The sequence below is a fragment of the Leuresthes tenuis genome, unplaced genomic scaffold, assembly GCF_036924035.1.
Source record: "Leuresthes tenuis unplaced genomic scaffold, fLeuTen1.0.hap1 SCAF_3, whole genome shotgun sequence".
In the NCBI taxonomy this organism is placed as follows: domain Eukaryota; kingdom Metazoa; phylum Chordata; class Actinopteri; order Atheriniformes; family Atherinopsidae; genus Leuresthes; species Leuresthes tenuis.
This window is the reverse complement of record NW_027325357.1, coordinates 26,681,876-26,695,010: the sequence shown is the minus strand read 5'-3', so window position 1 is coordinate 26,695,010 and position 13,135 is coordinate 26,681,876. Positions and strand designations below refer to the sequence as shown.

Genomic DNA, 13,135 nt, shown 5'->3' with positions numbered 1-13,135 from the left:
TTGTGTGTGTGTACGCGGGGGTGGGCTGGGGATTGGGCAGGTGCACCCTGACGGGCTTTTGACAAGCCGCTGTTCTGAGACCAGCGTGGTGAGTAGGAAAGGGACAGACCCCCTGACGGTGACAATGGAAGTTAGGCTTCTGGTTTGTGGTTTAATGTCAAATTCAAGTCGCTGTGAGTGAGACGCTGTTGAATGCAAGGACGTGTGGGCAGCTGCTCAGTTTGGAGAAGTTGTCTGCTCAAATATGATAATGCCGTGTTTACAAAACTAAAAGGGAACGTTTGAGTACACATGCGTTGTTATGATCTCAGCTATTCTGGTTGATATCTCGTGTTTGCTCCTCACACCCGTCTCATTTTCATAGAAGGTTTGAGGATGTGAACCTTTGGCTGAGGAGTTGTATGACTTTTGGGAAGTAAGACTGGTGTGTGTGTGTGTGTGTGTGTGTGAGCAGTGGGTTTTAACGCTTCAGGAGCTCAGGGCTTCAGAAGAGAAGTGTGTCTGTCTATCTTAAGTAATTTCTTTTCTTGTCTCTCACCCGCTGTCTACCTTTACTTGTTGTGACTTGTAGGTAGAGACACAGTAGACGTGTAACTGTATGTTTGGGCACTGACCTCATTGTTTGTAGGTATTACAGAGCACCACAGCACCAAATTTATGATAAAACTCAGGTTTACTTGGTGCTTGTCTTACAATGCGTGTTTGATTTGATAATATTTAGAATAATGAACTTCATGTCTGACAGAGACAGTGGGATCATGCATATAAAAGTCTGATTATGAAGCATAAACGGCTATTTATTTCCATTCACTCGAGCTAAACGCTGATATTTTATTTCTGGTCTAAAAGTTGGTATTTTGCACTGAAAACCCTCATCACACTATCATTGAATAAGCCCAGTCATTCATGCAGATGAATAAAAAAAAAAACTTTATTAGAACCTTTACAACGTTACAATGGCCTGTTTAGCTTGTTAAACTATTACCAATTGCCACTGGTTAACGTTATCCTACTTGTTGATATCCTGATTGTAGTAGCGGATATTCGCCGGTACTGATGTTAGTCTGATATATCAGGCTGTACCCATCTATGATTCCTAAAATTAATCACTGGAACTTCTTAATAAATTTATGAAAGGACTAAAGTAACTAAAGTGACATGTATCAGTTATATCAGTTATGAGAGGGGCACTTTAAGCCAGCGCATTTTTCATTCCCAAAGAAAGTTATCTGTAGCAAAATTTGAATGCCTCTCTCTTTGCCCATGTTCCGCCCCTCCCAACAACTTTCATGAAATCCAATCTTGTTCGTCTGCAAGTTTTTGCAGAATTTTGCTGACGGACGAGCCGTGCTGATGGTGAACGGTAAAGAGGCCCACAGTATGTTCAGATTGCACTGGGATCAGTTTGTCATCCCCACATTTAGATAACAGAGCCTTGGAGACAAAGAAAGTGAAAGATTCATGTTGGTGCAGTTTATCTAAAGCTCGCTCTGCACATATTCAGGTCTGCTCCACCAGGCCCCTCAGCAGCCTGCTCCAGATGTAAGATCAGCGCTGAAATCTTCCAAATGGTTGTCTAATTAATGTTAATGTGGCAAAATCAGCTTAATTATTGACACAAGCTTCCAATGTGATTTTGATTGCATCACTAATGCAGAAATCCCCGCGGCAGCTTATGGGATTAATGCGTCTTGCTGTGAAAAGCTCTTTTAAAGTGCAGTAGAGTCAAACAGAGTGTGTAAAAGAGGGAAGAAAAAAACGTGTGGTGTTCTTTCTCCATATTAATCAAGCATACGTTAGGAATTAGAATAAGAGTAGTCGGAATACAGGCTCAAATCTGTCCCACAACAGTTTTGATTAAGAAATGTGGAATGTTTTATCATCACAGAGGTGATCGGGCAGCCTCCGATGTGCGCTGTGCGGAGGCCTGTTCATTCAGACGTGATGACAAAAAGAAAAAAAAGCTCCCCCAAAACGTGTGAAGGCTTTGTCTCGTGATCAAATTCATTTGCCTTCCATGAATCCATGTAAGGCAAAGAAGAGCACACTGTGCAAGCACCAGGTTTCCTGTAATTCCTCCCGTTGCTGTGAATGCTTTGCTTTTCACAGCTTTTCCTTTTAGCTGTTGAACTTTCTTTGTTTAATCTACTTTTTATGGAAGTAGTAGGGATAAACAAGTGGCTTCATGATTTGGTCCCGCAGAAAGGTCGTGCTCAGATTTATGCTGGGATGAAAATAGGGCCTCTGTAATCGTTCCCTTGACTGCATTTATTGCTTACTTTAAAAAAAAAAAAGTCATTTCTTTATATCAGCATCAAGCTGAAAATTGCCATGTATTAGTATTAGGCTTGGTAAGCTTCTAATTCTGTGGCATTTACAGCCGGCTGTGTTTCCATGCATTTATAACACTTTGATTCTTAAGAGCTCCTTTAATCGCTTATGCCTAGCTTGGAACATAATAAACAACTCGCTGTAGCGAAAGTGCCACATGGGGGAGATTTCTAGCAAGAAAGTTAAATGCTTCTGTCACTGGCAGTTTAGTTGCTGTGTTTTTCATGCACAGTAAGTACCGTAATCTACTCTCTAAGCTTATCTGCTACAGTTACAAACAGTGACAGGCAGAATAGATGCAAGGCAGCATGAAAATGAAAAATTATCATCCTTCCAAAGACGTCACAATAGAGGCCGAGGCAGAGGCACAAAGCGACTGTGTGTTTCTGCCTTTTCCTGTTGATTGAGATCACAGGATGTGTCAAAGCATTCTAAACACCCTCACCTGGCCACCGTCTGCTCTCCCTATCTGATGCTGCGCTCCCATGGCTGCATCAGCTGCTATCAGGACACCCTCTGGCAGACCGCCCACCCGCCTCTGTATCGTCTGACTAAACAGGTTGCACACTTACATGCACGTCTTATGCCGAATACAAAATGTTACAGAACAGAGCAGCATCCTTACATTCTCTTGCAGCCCTCGCATGAATTATCTTCTGCTTTGAGGTGGGTGGATTCGTGCTGATAATCTTATCGCAGATGTGTGATCTCGAAACTACTTAAAATATCTTTTTTCGGCAAAAACACATTCGTCAAGTTTCAATCTATTTTTCTATCAGCATCCAACAGACACGTCTTCTTTTGGCCTGAAACATATTGACTGATGTATACACACTGGTCTGGCTCAGCGAGTGAGGAGCTTTGATAATGTCAGTCGGCTACCAGGTGCAGACGGCTAACATGACAGACTCTTGGTGTGAGATTGACTGAGGCGACAAAAGTAAGCAAAATCCATCTGCAGATGAGTCGTCTCACAGCAAGATGAAAAGAAAATCACAAAAGTGAGAGAAAAAGTGACAAACTCACTTTTTCAGCTTTGGCTTTGTGATTGATTTGTTGTCTTCTGAGCAGAATGACTCCTTTTTTTGTGGTAACCAGAGAAGCATCTGTCTGAGTGACACTTCTTTAAGTTACAGCAAAGCAATATGCTTAACTGGGAGTGATGGAATATCAAATATATGTGCATGCTGTCCCCATACTCAAAGACAAATGATGCATTTGCATTTTAGACCCATTCTTAGGATTCTTACCAGTTTCTGACTGCGGGAGGAAATTTGAAAAGGTTCCTGCAAGCCACAGCAATTCTTATTTGGATGGTTTTGACTTTGTTGCACTCGCTTCATATCTTGGTTAATGTGAGTCTGGCAGTCCTTTGCTTTCTCCGTTTATTTTAGAAAACAAATCCCTTTTTAGGGATAAAGCACCTGGTGGGGCTACTTAATGGAATGGCTTCAGCCCTGCGCAAATAAACAGCTTGCATTTTTGGTGTGAGATTAGGAATGAGGCTGAGAGAGAGTGAGAGCTGAAGTGAGGTAGCTCAAAAAAAAAACCAAACAAAGAAAGTCAACATGTGAAGAGGACACAAGTGGAGGAGTTGCACGTCTGCTTCTACTTTCTACTTGAATTGACTGCATGGCTGTAGAAGTGCAACTGACGCTTGGTGAGACTTTCCTTTTTCAGGTCCACGCTAAGGTAAAGCTGTTTGTTTTTAATTAAAAAAAAGGATATTTTTGGAATAGCAGAACAGTGAGTCAGCAGTAGTTATTCAAAAGGGTTGGAAAATATCTTTGTTTTCCGGACTTGCGCATACACAAACATGCCTTTTCTTAACCTGGAAAAGACGATAACCAGAGCCAAAGAAAAGGGAGTGAACAGGGAGGAAACGTAAAGCTATTTGAGGGTTACATTTGTGTTAGATAAAAGCCCAAAAAGCTGTTGAAACTGAAAGACAAAACCAGCCTTGAATGCAAGTGTATTAAATGATCTCTTGAGTTATTTAATTCAACTCAGAGTTCCCCCCCGCCCTGATTCATGTAATATAATTGAACAAATAAGTTATGGAAAATGTTAATGGCAAAATATTTAAAATAATACATTCAGAACGAAAGACAACAACTTCTTTTTCTGTTGTTGAAGTATGAAAATTCTCCACGTAAAAAACTTTCCATTGATGTTTTTTTATTTTAATTTTGAAAATGTAAAAAAGAAAAGGTGGATGGAAAATGTGCGACATAGTTTATGCTCTTGCTTTGGACAGTTTTTGTCGTAACACTTCATGCACATGTGGGGGAATGGAAATAATCTGTCTGTTAAAGATTGAAATGACACCACTCACTAGCTCTTTCCGGTCTGAGCGGTTTACGGTAAACTCGCAACTCGTCTCCCCAGCTATGATATGATATCCCGGATGTTCCCAGAGAGTAATTCCTGAAAAAGACCTCTCCATTTTCCTCTTGGAGATGTCCACCGCAGTTGTTGTTGTTGTTTTCTCCTCCTCCAGCTTTGTTTCACATTAGAACAACTACTTCTTCTACTGAACTCCAACCATGAGCAACGTAGCACATACCGCCACCTTCTGGCGACACCACACCTAGTTTATTCGGCAGCGGAAACCGATGAAGTCTGTTTCACTTTTTCTTGTTTTTCTTTTTTTTCAGAAGATCGCTGCAGATTTGTTTCATTAGTAAAAGACACCAAACTACTGACACATTCAACCTGAGTTGTGTGTAAACACCAAACGCATCATGCACCCTTTTCAGTGCGTTACACTAATGCAAAGAAGATTCGTCTTTGTTCATTCTGTCCACATAGAGGCACCAGAGACGCTGCTAACGGGGGACTTTTCTGGGGGCCATGCTCTTTTGCTCTGTGTTTTCACACATTTCCTTACATTGAAAAGAGAATCATTTTTACAAAGCCAATAAGCGGGTTAGAGTGATCCCTCAGTTTCCACTATTTATTCAAAACGCATGTGTACACCGTCAACTGCCTTCTCTTATCTGTATGTGCAACTGCTTCAGTTTAGGGGAGAGAATCATACTCCAGCTGAGGCGGGCTGGATAAAAGTGTCCGACGCTGACATCTTTTGAATTTTCTGCTCCCGGTGCCTTATGGGTCAGCACGGTCGAGATAGTTTGCTTTAGCATGTCGCGTTAAGCAACCTGGAGTTTGAGACTAATCAACCGATCCCCTCTCTGGGTTTTTATTTTTTTACTTTTTTTTCACTCAACTAAATTTGTGGCCTGTGCTCAGACTGATCCACAATGGAAAGAGTACAGTTGAAGTGTGGGAATGGAGGTGGATTGGAGGGAGCGCCAAAGTTAAGAGGAAACTTTCTTAGCCTCAAACTTAGCCGCCACGGTGTCGTCATGGCCCGGAAAGTGAAAGGCAATTCCTAACCAAAAGTGGGTTTATTTGTGTAATCAAATGAAAGAAGTGCAGGCATTTCTGAAAAACTGATATTTATTTACAATTCCCCCCCCCTCTCTGGTTTTAGCCTTGGCTCCTGCGTTGTTTTCATAAACAAAGTCTCTCTGGCTGGCTAGAAAAAACACAGGGCTCAGTGCACTGAAAACAGGAATGACAAACACCATTAGCTGAAAAATTTCCATCTCATTGCAACTATGTTATTGTTTACTTTACCATACACGTCCTAATATGGTTACCTCCCTGTCAAAGCGGGCCAGAGCAAAGCCGAGGGGCCCTCGCAGGGGGACGCTTGCAGCTGCCACTTAGACAATAAGAAACAAATGTCACAGCTCGGCAACACAGCCAGCCTTTCACAGCCTTACAGTACTTGGCCTTCCAAGCTGCTTGGCTCAGGCTCCTGTGTGATTTTTATCTGCTCTCCAGTGTTAGATGCCCTCACAATATACCCCCGCCTCTCCTCTCTGCCCCCCCTCCCCCAATCTTGTCTTCTCTCTCTGTCTTTCTTTATTTGTCTGTATCTCTCCATCAATCTCTGTCCCTGTCCTGTTGTTAGCTATGTGCAGGCTGACTGATGGACCTCTGTTTGCTGTGTGAAGTTATTTATCAGGGGGTGGGGTGATGTGTTTGGAGTGGATATTGCCCTCCTCTATGTGGCCGAGCAGAGGCCGGTTCAGCTGCAGGTCACACCCTGGCCTGAAGTTGACGCTGCGTTTGAACTAGAGACATTTTGGCAATGCTTAGAGAGCCTTTACGGTAATTAAATGAACCCATGACTGCACAAACTTAAAATATCCTGGGTATTGCTGAGGAAATGTAGCGTTTTTGGAGTTAGCAATAGAAAAGTCAAGATAAAACGTCCACACTGGACAAATGCTCCGCTGCTATTAGCTGTGAGGGTCAGGTAACCTTCCCATAGGTGAGTCCGGCTGCGGTTGGAAATAGGGTTCTTTCAGACACACGGACTTTCTTTTCCCCAGTTGGCAGAGGATGATGACAGCCTCACCTCAATCCTAAAATCCTCACGTTTATGATATTTGCCCAGTATTATCTGTGCCTGTGGATGAATGGGAGGACAGAGCATGAGGAATGTAGAAGGTCAGACTGCGTGATTTACACAGCACAGAGCCACAGAATCCTTGGGAAAATACTTGGTCTGGGATCAAACAGACATCATGTGATATGTTCTTAACACTGACCTTTAAAGTCACACATTTTACTGCTTCACCTCTGCAAGTGATGCACCACATGTAAAAAATCCGGTTCGTCATTAAAATAAAGCAAGTTAAGTCCAATTTTTGCCTTTAAAAAGATAAGGTCGTTTGTAATGGTCTTATGCATGCCAAGTGTGGCGGAGCTTGCTGTTCTTCTCATATAATTGTTTTTATACTACAAATCCAATCCATTTGGAGCCTGAATATGATATATAAGTAGTTTAAACATGCACCAAATAGTTAAAGGAGTGTCATTTTCATCAATACCCGGTAAAGGATTGAGATCTGTTAGTTGATCTGATTACCGCCAACTAAATCCATACAACAGAGTGAGTCACACTGACTTTAAAGATTGGTGACCCACACACACACACACACACACGCACACACACACACACACACACACGCACACGCACGCACACACACACACACACACACACAGAGGGAGCTGTAAACACACGGCAGTGATTGCTATGATTAATGCATGTTGTTTTTTTTTTTAACAACTAGTTTGAACCAGAGTTCAGGCTAACATTCTCTTCATTATTTTATCAGAATTTGTTCACGCCTGAACATAATTTCCACGCCATCGCAGCTATATTTTGTTGATAAGCTAATGGCACTGACCTTTTGTTTTGCCCCCCCCTCGTCTGATGTGGAAAGACTATACCCTCTTTGACGTTAATGAACTTTGTGAAAGGTTGTTTACCGGCTTCAAGGTCAGTTTCAGAGAATGGAGGCAGGTTTTCTTGTAAACATATTTACAGCCTGAGATGTGTAAACATTGTAAATGTATACAGGTGCAGCAGGAACGATACAGGCAGCTTCTCCCGTTTCTTTTCTCTTTTCCTGACCTTTCCCCCCGTGACACACGCATAAAAGCTGTTCCGTGCATATGTGTTTATTCCTGGAGGCACTTCAAAGTGCTACGTGGACCAACAAAAAGCAAGCACCAAAAAAAAAAAAAAAAGACTGTTGCAGAGCGTAACAATGTAAAGCTGAAACAAGAGAGAAGGAGAGGAGAGGAGAGGCAGGCAGTGTGGGGGCATTAAATGGGAATTAATGCAATGTTGCTCAGGCACATCTCTGGGTGTAGTGTAGTGTTGGAAAATAAAAATTTATGTTGCCAGCTACTAGCCGTGAAGGTGCATTTCGACTTAGTATCCTTTAATTAGAAGTGAGATATTAGCATTTCATAGGGCTTTATGCTGGGCGAGGGGATCGGCCGGCCACCGCGCCTTCATTAGCCGGCTTCTCCGTGTAATGAGTGCCGTCATTAGCTGATGGAGTGGATTTGCCCTAGCTCTACCTTGAAAGGCACATCTTTTACTTACTCGCGAGGAATAAGGCCCTTTAATGGATTTCTTAATGAATGAAATAAGATGGCACTTGTTTAAAATTTGACGAGAGCGTTTCCGCTGGCGCATGCCGCCACGGTTGAGCAGCTGTCCACTTTCTGTTGTGCTGCAGGCAAAGCGGGGTCACGAGGAAACGTTTAAGGCTCTGTGGTGATGTTTCGCTCTTTCTGCAAAAGTTGAAACCCACCGCCGATATGTGGTTGATAAAAGTAACGGGCCACATGTGCTGAAGCTCATTAATATGTGCATGTAATAAGGTGCGTTTGTTTCAGTCGGACGCCTGAGGAGCTGTGTCGCTCGCTGTCAGAACTCACTTGATTTTCAGGGGAAAACGTAAGACGGCTAACACGACCACAGCTAATACATATACATATATATATATAAAATGGGCATCTGTGCTGGAGTGTGTGCACATTAAACAACAGTCAAGGCAGTCAGAGTTGGGGTGTTTTTTGGTGATATGAAAGTCTCTTTAAGCCTTTTGCTGAGGCTCCAGTCTCCAGAATCAGCCGTGAAGTGATTAGTATTTTATTGATGAGTTCTTGAAGTGGCAAGTGTGGGAAATTGGATCTTTGATCTCCTGCAGTTTGGGAAATATATCCCGAATGTGTTGAGCTCTCCAGGTAAAACACCCCCCACCGCACGCAGACAGACTGACGTGTGGAGGATATTCCGCCTCCTCTCCAAAACACATATTTGTTTTGGATGTTTTCACTGAGAGTCTACATGGTGATTACAGATGTTCATTAACAAAATTGGGTATTTGTTTTAAACTTTAACCAATCACTTTGATATGCTAATTACAGTGTAATTTAATTTGAGCCCTGTAATGATGATGCTGTTATTATGGACATAAATGATGCAGTTAAGCTGAGAGTAATCTCATTTGCATACTGTACATGCCAGTAAATTAAGCCCTTTCCTGCATTGCTTCAGCTTTAATTTTCCACTCCTTTTCACACAGCATCCCTCAGCCCCGGTGCCTAATAGCAAGCCAGTTTGTTTGATGTGGAGAGCCGCTTCCTCACACTAAATCTAGCCACAATATGTAATACATAAAGGCTCTCATTATAACTCTAAGTGCCCTTTTAAGAAGTTAGTATTAATAAGCAGGCAAGCTTTTTGTGCTTTGTACTGATACATAAAAACAGCTTTGTCCCTCACCGTAATCATCCCAAGCACTTCTTAATATGCATGTAAGAAATAAAAACTATCATGGCTGCAGTAATGATGAACCCAGGAATTATTAAAGCGCGTTCTTATCAGATTGCTCGTATCTCCCTCCACGTGTTGATCAGATGCGTCTCAAAGAGGTGATTGTTTTCGGATATTTCTGCTTTGAAAAAAAGATGAAGGGCCTTTTGGTTGTGTTTTCTACAAAAGGTTTCTCTCCTCACGCAGAGGGGGAAAAAACTAATTGAAAAAAATTTGCCTTATTGTATGTTTAGCTCTAATAAATTGGCTTCTTTGTACACACGTTTGTTTTTTTTTAAGCCTGTATGAAAGAGGCATATTTCTGGCACGGCTGGCCTTGATAAAAGCTCCTGTGTCTTCATTAGAGAAGCAGCACCTCATGGTGTCTGATTGTCTGATGTGTGCAGAGAGAAGGTAAACATGTTTGTCATACCGGGGTGTGTTTATGCTGATCAAACATGTGAGATGGGCCGCGGTGAATGTTAAAGACTTTGGATCAGCAGCGGGCATCAGCACCTCTGCGAAAGTACAAGCCTCACCATCGTCTGCCTGCAAACACAGGGCGACATCCCTTTGCATTCTGAAGGTGGGTTAGAAGGATGGTTTATGGACTGACAATACAATTGCCCTTCACTGAGAATGCTCCTCCATTTTGTCCCATAAAGAATATTATTTTGCTGCCAGCCAATTTTCTGTGTTAGCCTCTAATTGGCTACATAAATCTCGGCCGTTGAGGGTGAGAAATGTTGCGGTGTCACACAGTGTAATCTTCACCCTTATTTACCAATTCATTAAGATTCATTGATGCAGGATTGGTGAGAGGAAATGACAACATAAATCAGGCCTCCAACATAATGACCCTAATCAGTTGGGAATTGCAGAAAATGTCATGATGAACTATGTCCTTGTATTAGTGCCACTGTACATTGTCACTGTGCTGCTTTATGAGTGGAACGCATCATCCTGACATGGGCTGTATTTAACAAAAAAGAGTTGTTAAAACCTGATTCCATTAAATTTGCAGAAATTCATGTCGGGCCCTTTTGTATTTAGCCTCGTGCCCTTTATCTTCAGTAAAACTGCGTAATAGAAGTCACAGACTCCCTCCCTTTTTAACCCTTTCTGTCCTCTCTCTGGTAAGTAAAGGAGCTGGATGGGAGGGGGTGAAATTATAGAAGGAGGGGTCGGCGGGTGTGTCTGAGACTCCTTTACCAATGACAGGGATTCAGACGCCTTTTAGCGAATTGCAGTATAATTTAGTTGAACAGGTAATGTGTAAAAGTCTTGAGCCACCCCTCATTTTCTACTATTTTGCTTGCTAGGAGCCTGAGTTTCTTGTCATTTTAAAAAGTGGTCCTGAGCAATAGCTACCCAGGCTTTCTGAAGATCTTTCAAAGTTTTTGTTTGGAAATTAGCTGCTTTTTCACTCATTTACACTTCAGTCCTTGTACCTGACCCAGTATGCGTTTAACACTGACCTACAAATCATTGAAGCATAAAAAGGCTCAAAGGATGAACCCGAGAGCTGTCTAAACATAACGGACAACTTAGCAAAGAAGCAGTTTTAAATTGTCTTTAGATCTACTTGACTTAGTATGTCACAAAGACACATATTTGTTCCCATTTCTTAGGTGTATCTATGAAAAATGTTAAATAACGCAGTTTGACAGACATTGAATAACATTTTTACATCAACAAGGTGATTCCAAAAGAGCTACTAGTTGAGAACCTGGCATATCGCAGCGTGGTGTCCTTAAAACATCTGGAAGTCATGTCCTGAAATCTGGACCGTCAGTTGATCCATCTACTGAAGCCTCATCAGAAATGGTCTCCATGGAAGGGTGGCTGTTAAGAAGCCATTCTTAAGGAAGGGAAACAGGGAGAAAAGGCTGAGCTATGCCAAATGACACAAGAAGTGGACTGAAAATCAGTGGCAACAGGTCTTATGGAGGGATGAATCCTCCCCAGAGCCCGGACCTCAACATTATTGAAGCAGTGTGGGATCATCTGACAGAGAACAGAATAAAAGGCAAAGAGGAGCTTTGTGATGTCGTTCAAGAAGCCTGGAGACTACTGCAGAGGGTGATGAAAGTATCCAAAAAAAAAAACCTATCGGTTGGCCCCTGCCCTCTTTGCATGACATTGCAAGCTCCCGATGCCTCACTAGAACTGGCAAGATCATCAAAGACCACCTCCACCCTGCTCACCACCTGCTCAGCCTGCTGCCCTCCGGCAGAATGTACAGAAGCATTCGAAGCAGAACACATAGACTGAGAAACAGCTTCTCTCTGTGGGCTGTCAGGACAATAAACTCTCATCTGAACACACTACAATAATATCTCAGTGAAACTAAGTGCAATATCAGCCTCAGTGCAATAATTAGAAATGGTTCATTGTGTATATTGTCCTGTCTGCCTTTACTGATTTATTTCTCTAGTTTTAACCCTTTTTTTTTTTCACTTTTTAGAGATGCTTTTTCAGAGGTTGCTAATTCAATTTTGTTGTATCGATGCCTGTACGATGACAATAAAGATTGTTCTATTCTATTCTGCTTAATGAAATGACAAGAAAGCTTGTCTAACAGGGTTCAGGCTGTGTGGAAGAATAAAGGCGCTTATACCAACCATTGACTTTTAGATTATACTATTAAATCAGTTCAGATAATTAAAATTGTACAAACATCTTTTTTGCCCTACAGTAGGTGTTTCCATTTAAGCTCTGGACTGTTGAAATGAAACTGACTGCATGACCTCACCACTGAAAAAAGCATTTTTGTAAAATCACTTGTCAAACTTGATCTCTTTGTGAATAACTCCAAACAAAACACGACTTCCTGTTTTTGTTTGTTGAGAAACATTTAACTCTGTTGAGAATGATTCCAGCAGCAGTGGATAGACCAGTTTCTTCCAGTTATCATACGCGCTTGTGAATGAGGAAACATAATAAATGTATCCACCAGAGTTGATGACTTACTCGACAGTAATTAGCAGCTCACTTTGTGTAGAGAGCTGTGGTTTACCACAGGTCTGTCTCGATGATTTAACAGAGCTGCAGAGCTTTTCCCGAAAATGATTAAGCTTCACGTTGTCAGCTCACAAAGGAGGCGTGCACTCCGCTGAACTGACGTCTCCCTCCAAACGGCACCAATTCTAATAATATTGTCCTTTCATTGCATGGGCACGCAATGTTAATTAGACAAGTTCATCAAGGCTAACAATGATTTTCACTGGAAAATGCGTCTGACACATTTTCTATACACAAGTTCACGTGGGAGCAGCCCTTAACCGGGATTGTAGGAAAAATGATTAAAAATATGTGACATACTTTGAGTAACACTACAACAATAGGTGCTTCTGCGCAGGACGGATTGATTGGATTTGCGTTTTTCTTTGGGTATGCATAGGTCTAATTGGCAAGATGAGCTTGAGGGAGGCAGTGCGCGCGTTGAGCCCGTGGTCAGAAAGAGCGGCCCTCTCGTCTCCTGGTGTCTGTCCTCTCGCTGTAGTGTTAATGGGCATGAGTCACATGTGAGTGAAACTATCAAAGTCAGATGAAGGAGAGTCGCTGAGAAAATGTGTGGCGAACCACTCCTAAAAGAGGCTCCACATCCCA

General features: G+C 42.1%; 1 protein-coding gene across 8 annotated transcripts in view; it reads left to right on the top strand.

The window, feature by feature from the left end:
• foxp1b (forkhead box P1b) overlaps nucleotides 1–13,135 on the top strand; it is a 154,507-nt gene that overhangs the window by 54,514 nt on the left and 86,858 nt on the right. The window contains exon 1 of one of the 8 annotated variants that reach the window (XM_072382846.1): nucleotides 30–88. The exons of 6 other annotated variants lie outside the window; for them this stretch is intronic. The gene's annotated coding sequence lies outside the window, so the exon portion shown is untranslated. Of the gene's footprint in view, nucleotides 1–29; nucleotides 89–3,471; nucleotides 3,992–13,135 lie in introns of those variants that run through there. One more of the 8 variants, XM_072382845.1, reaches the window with a different exon arrangement.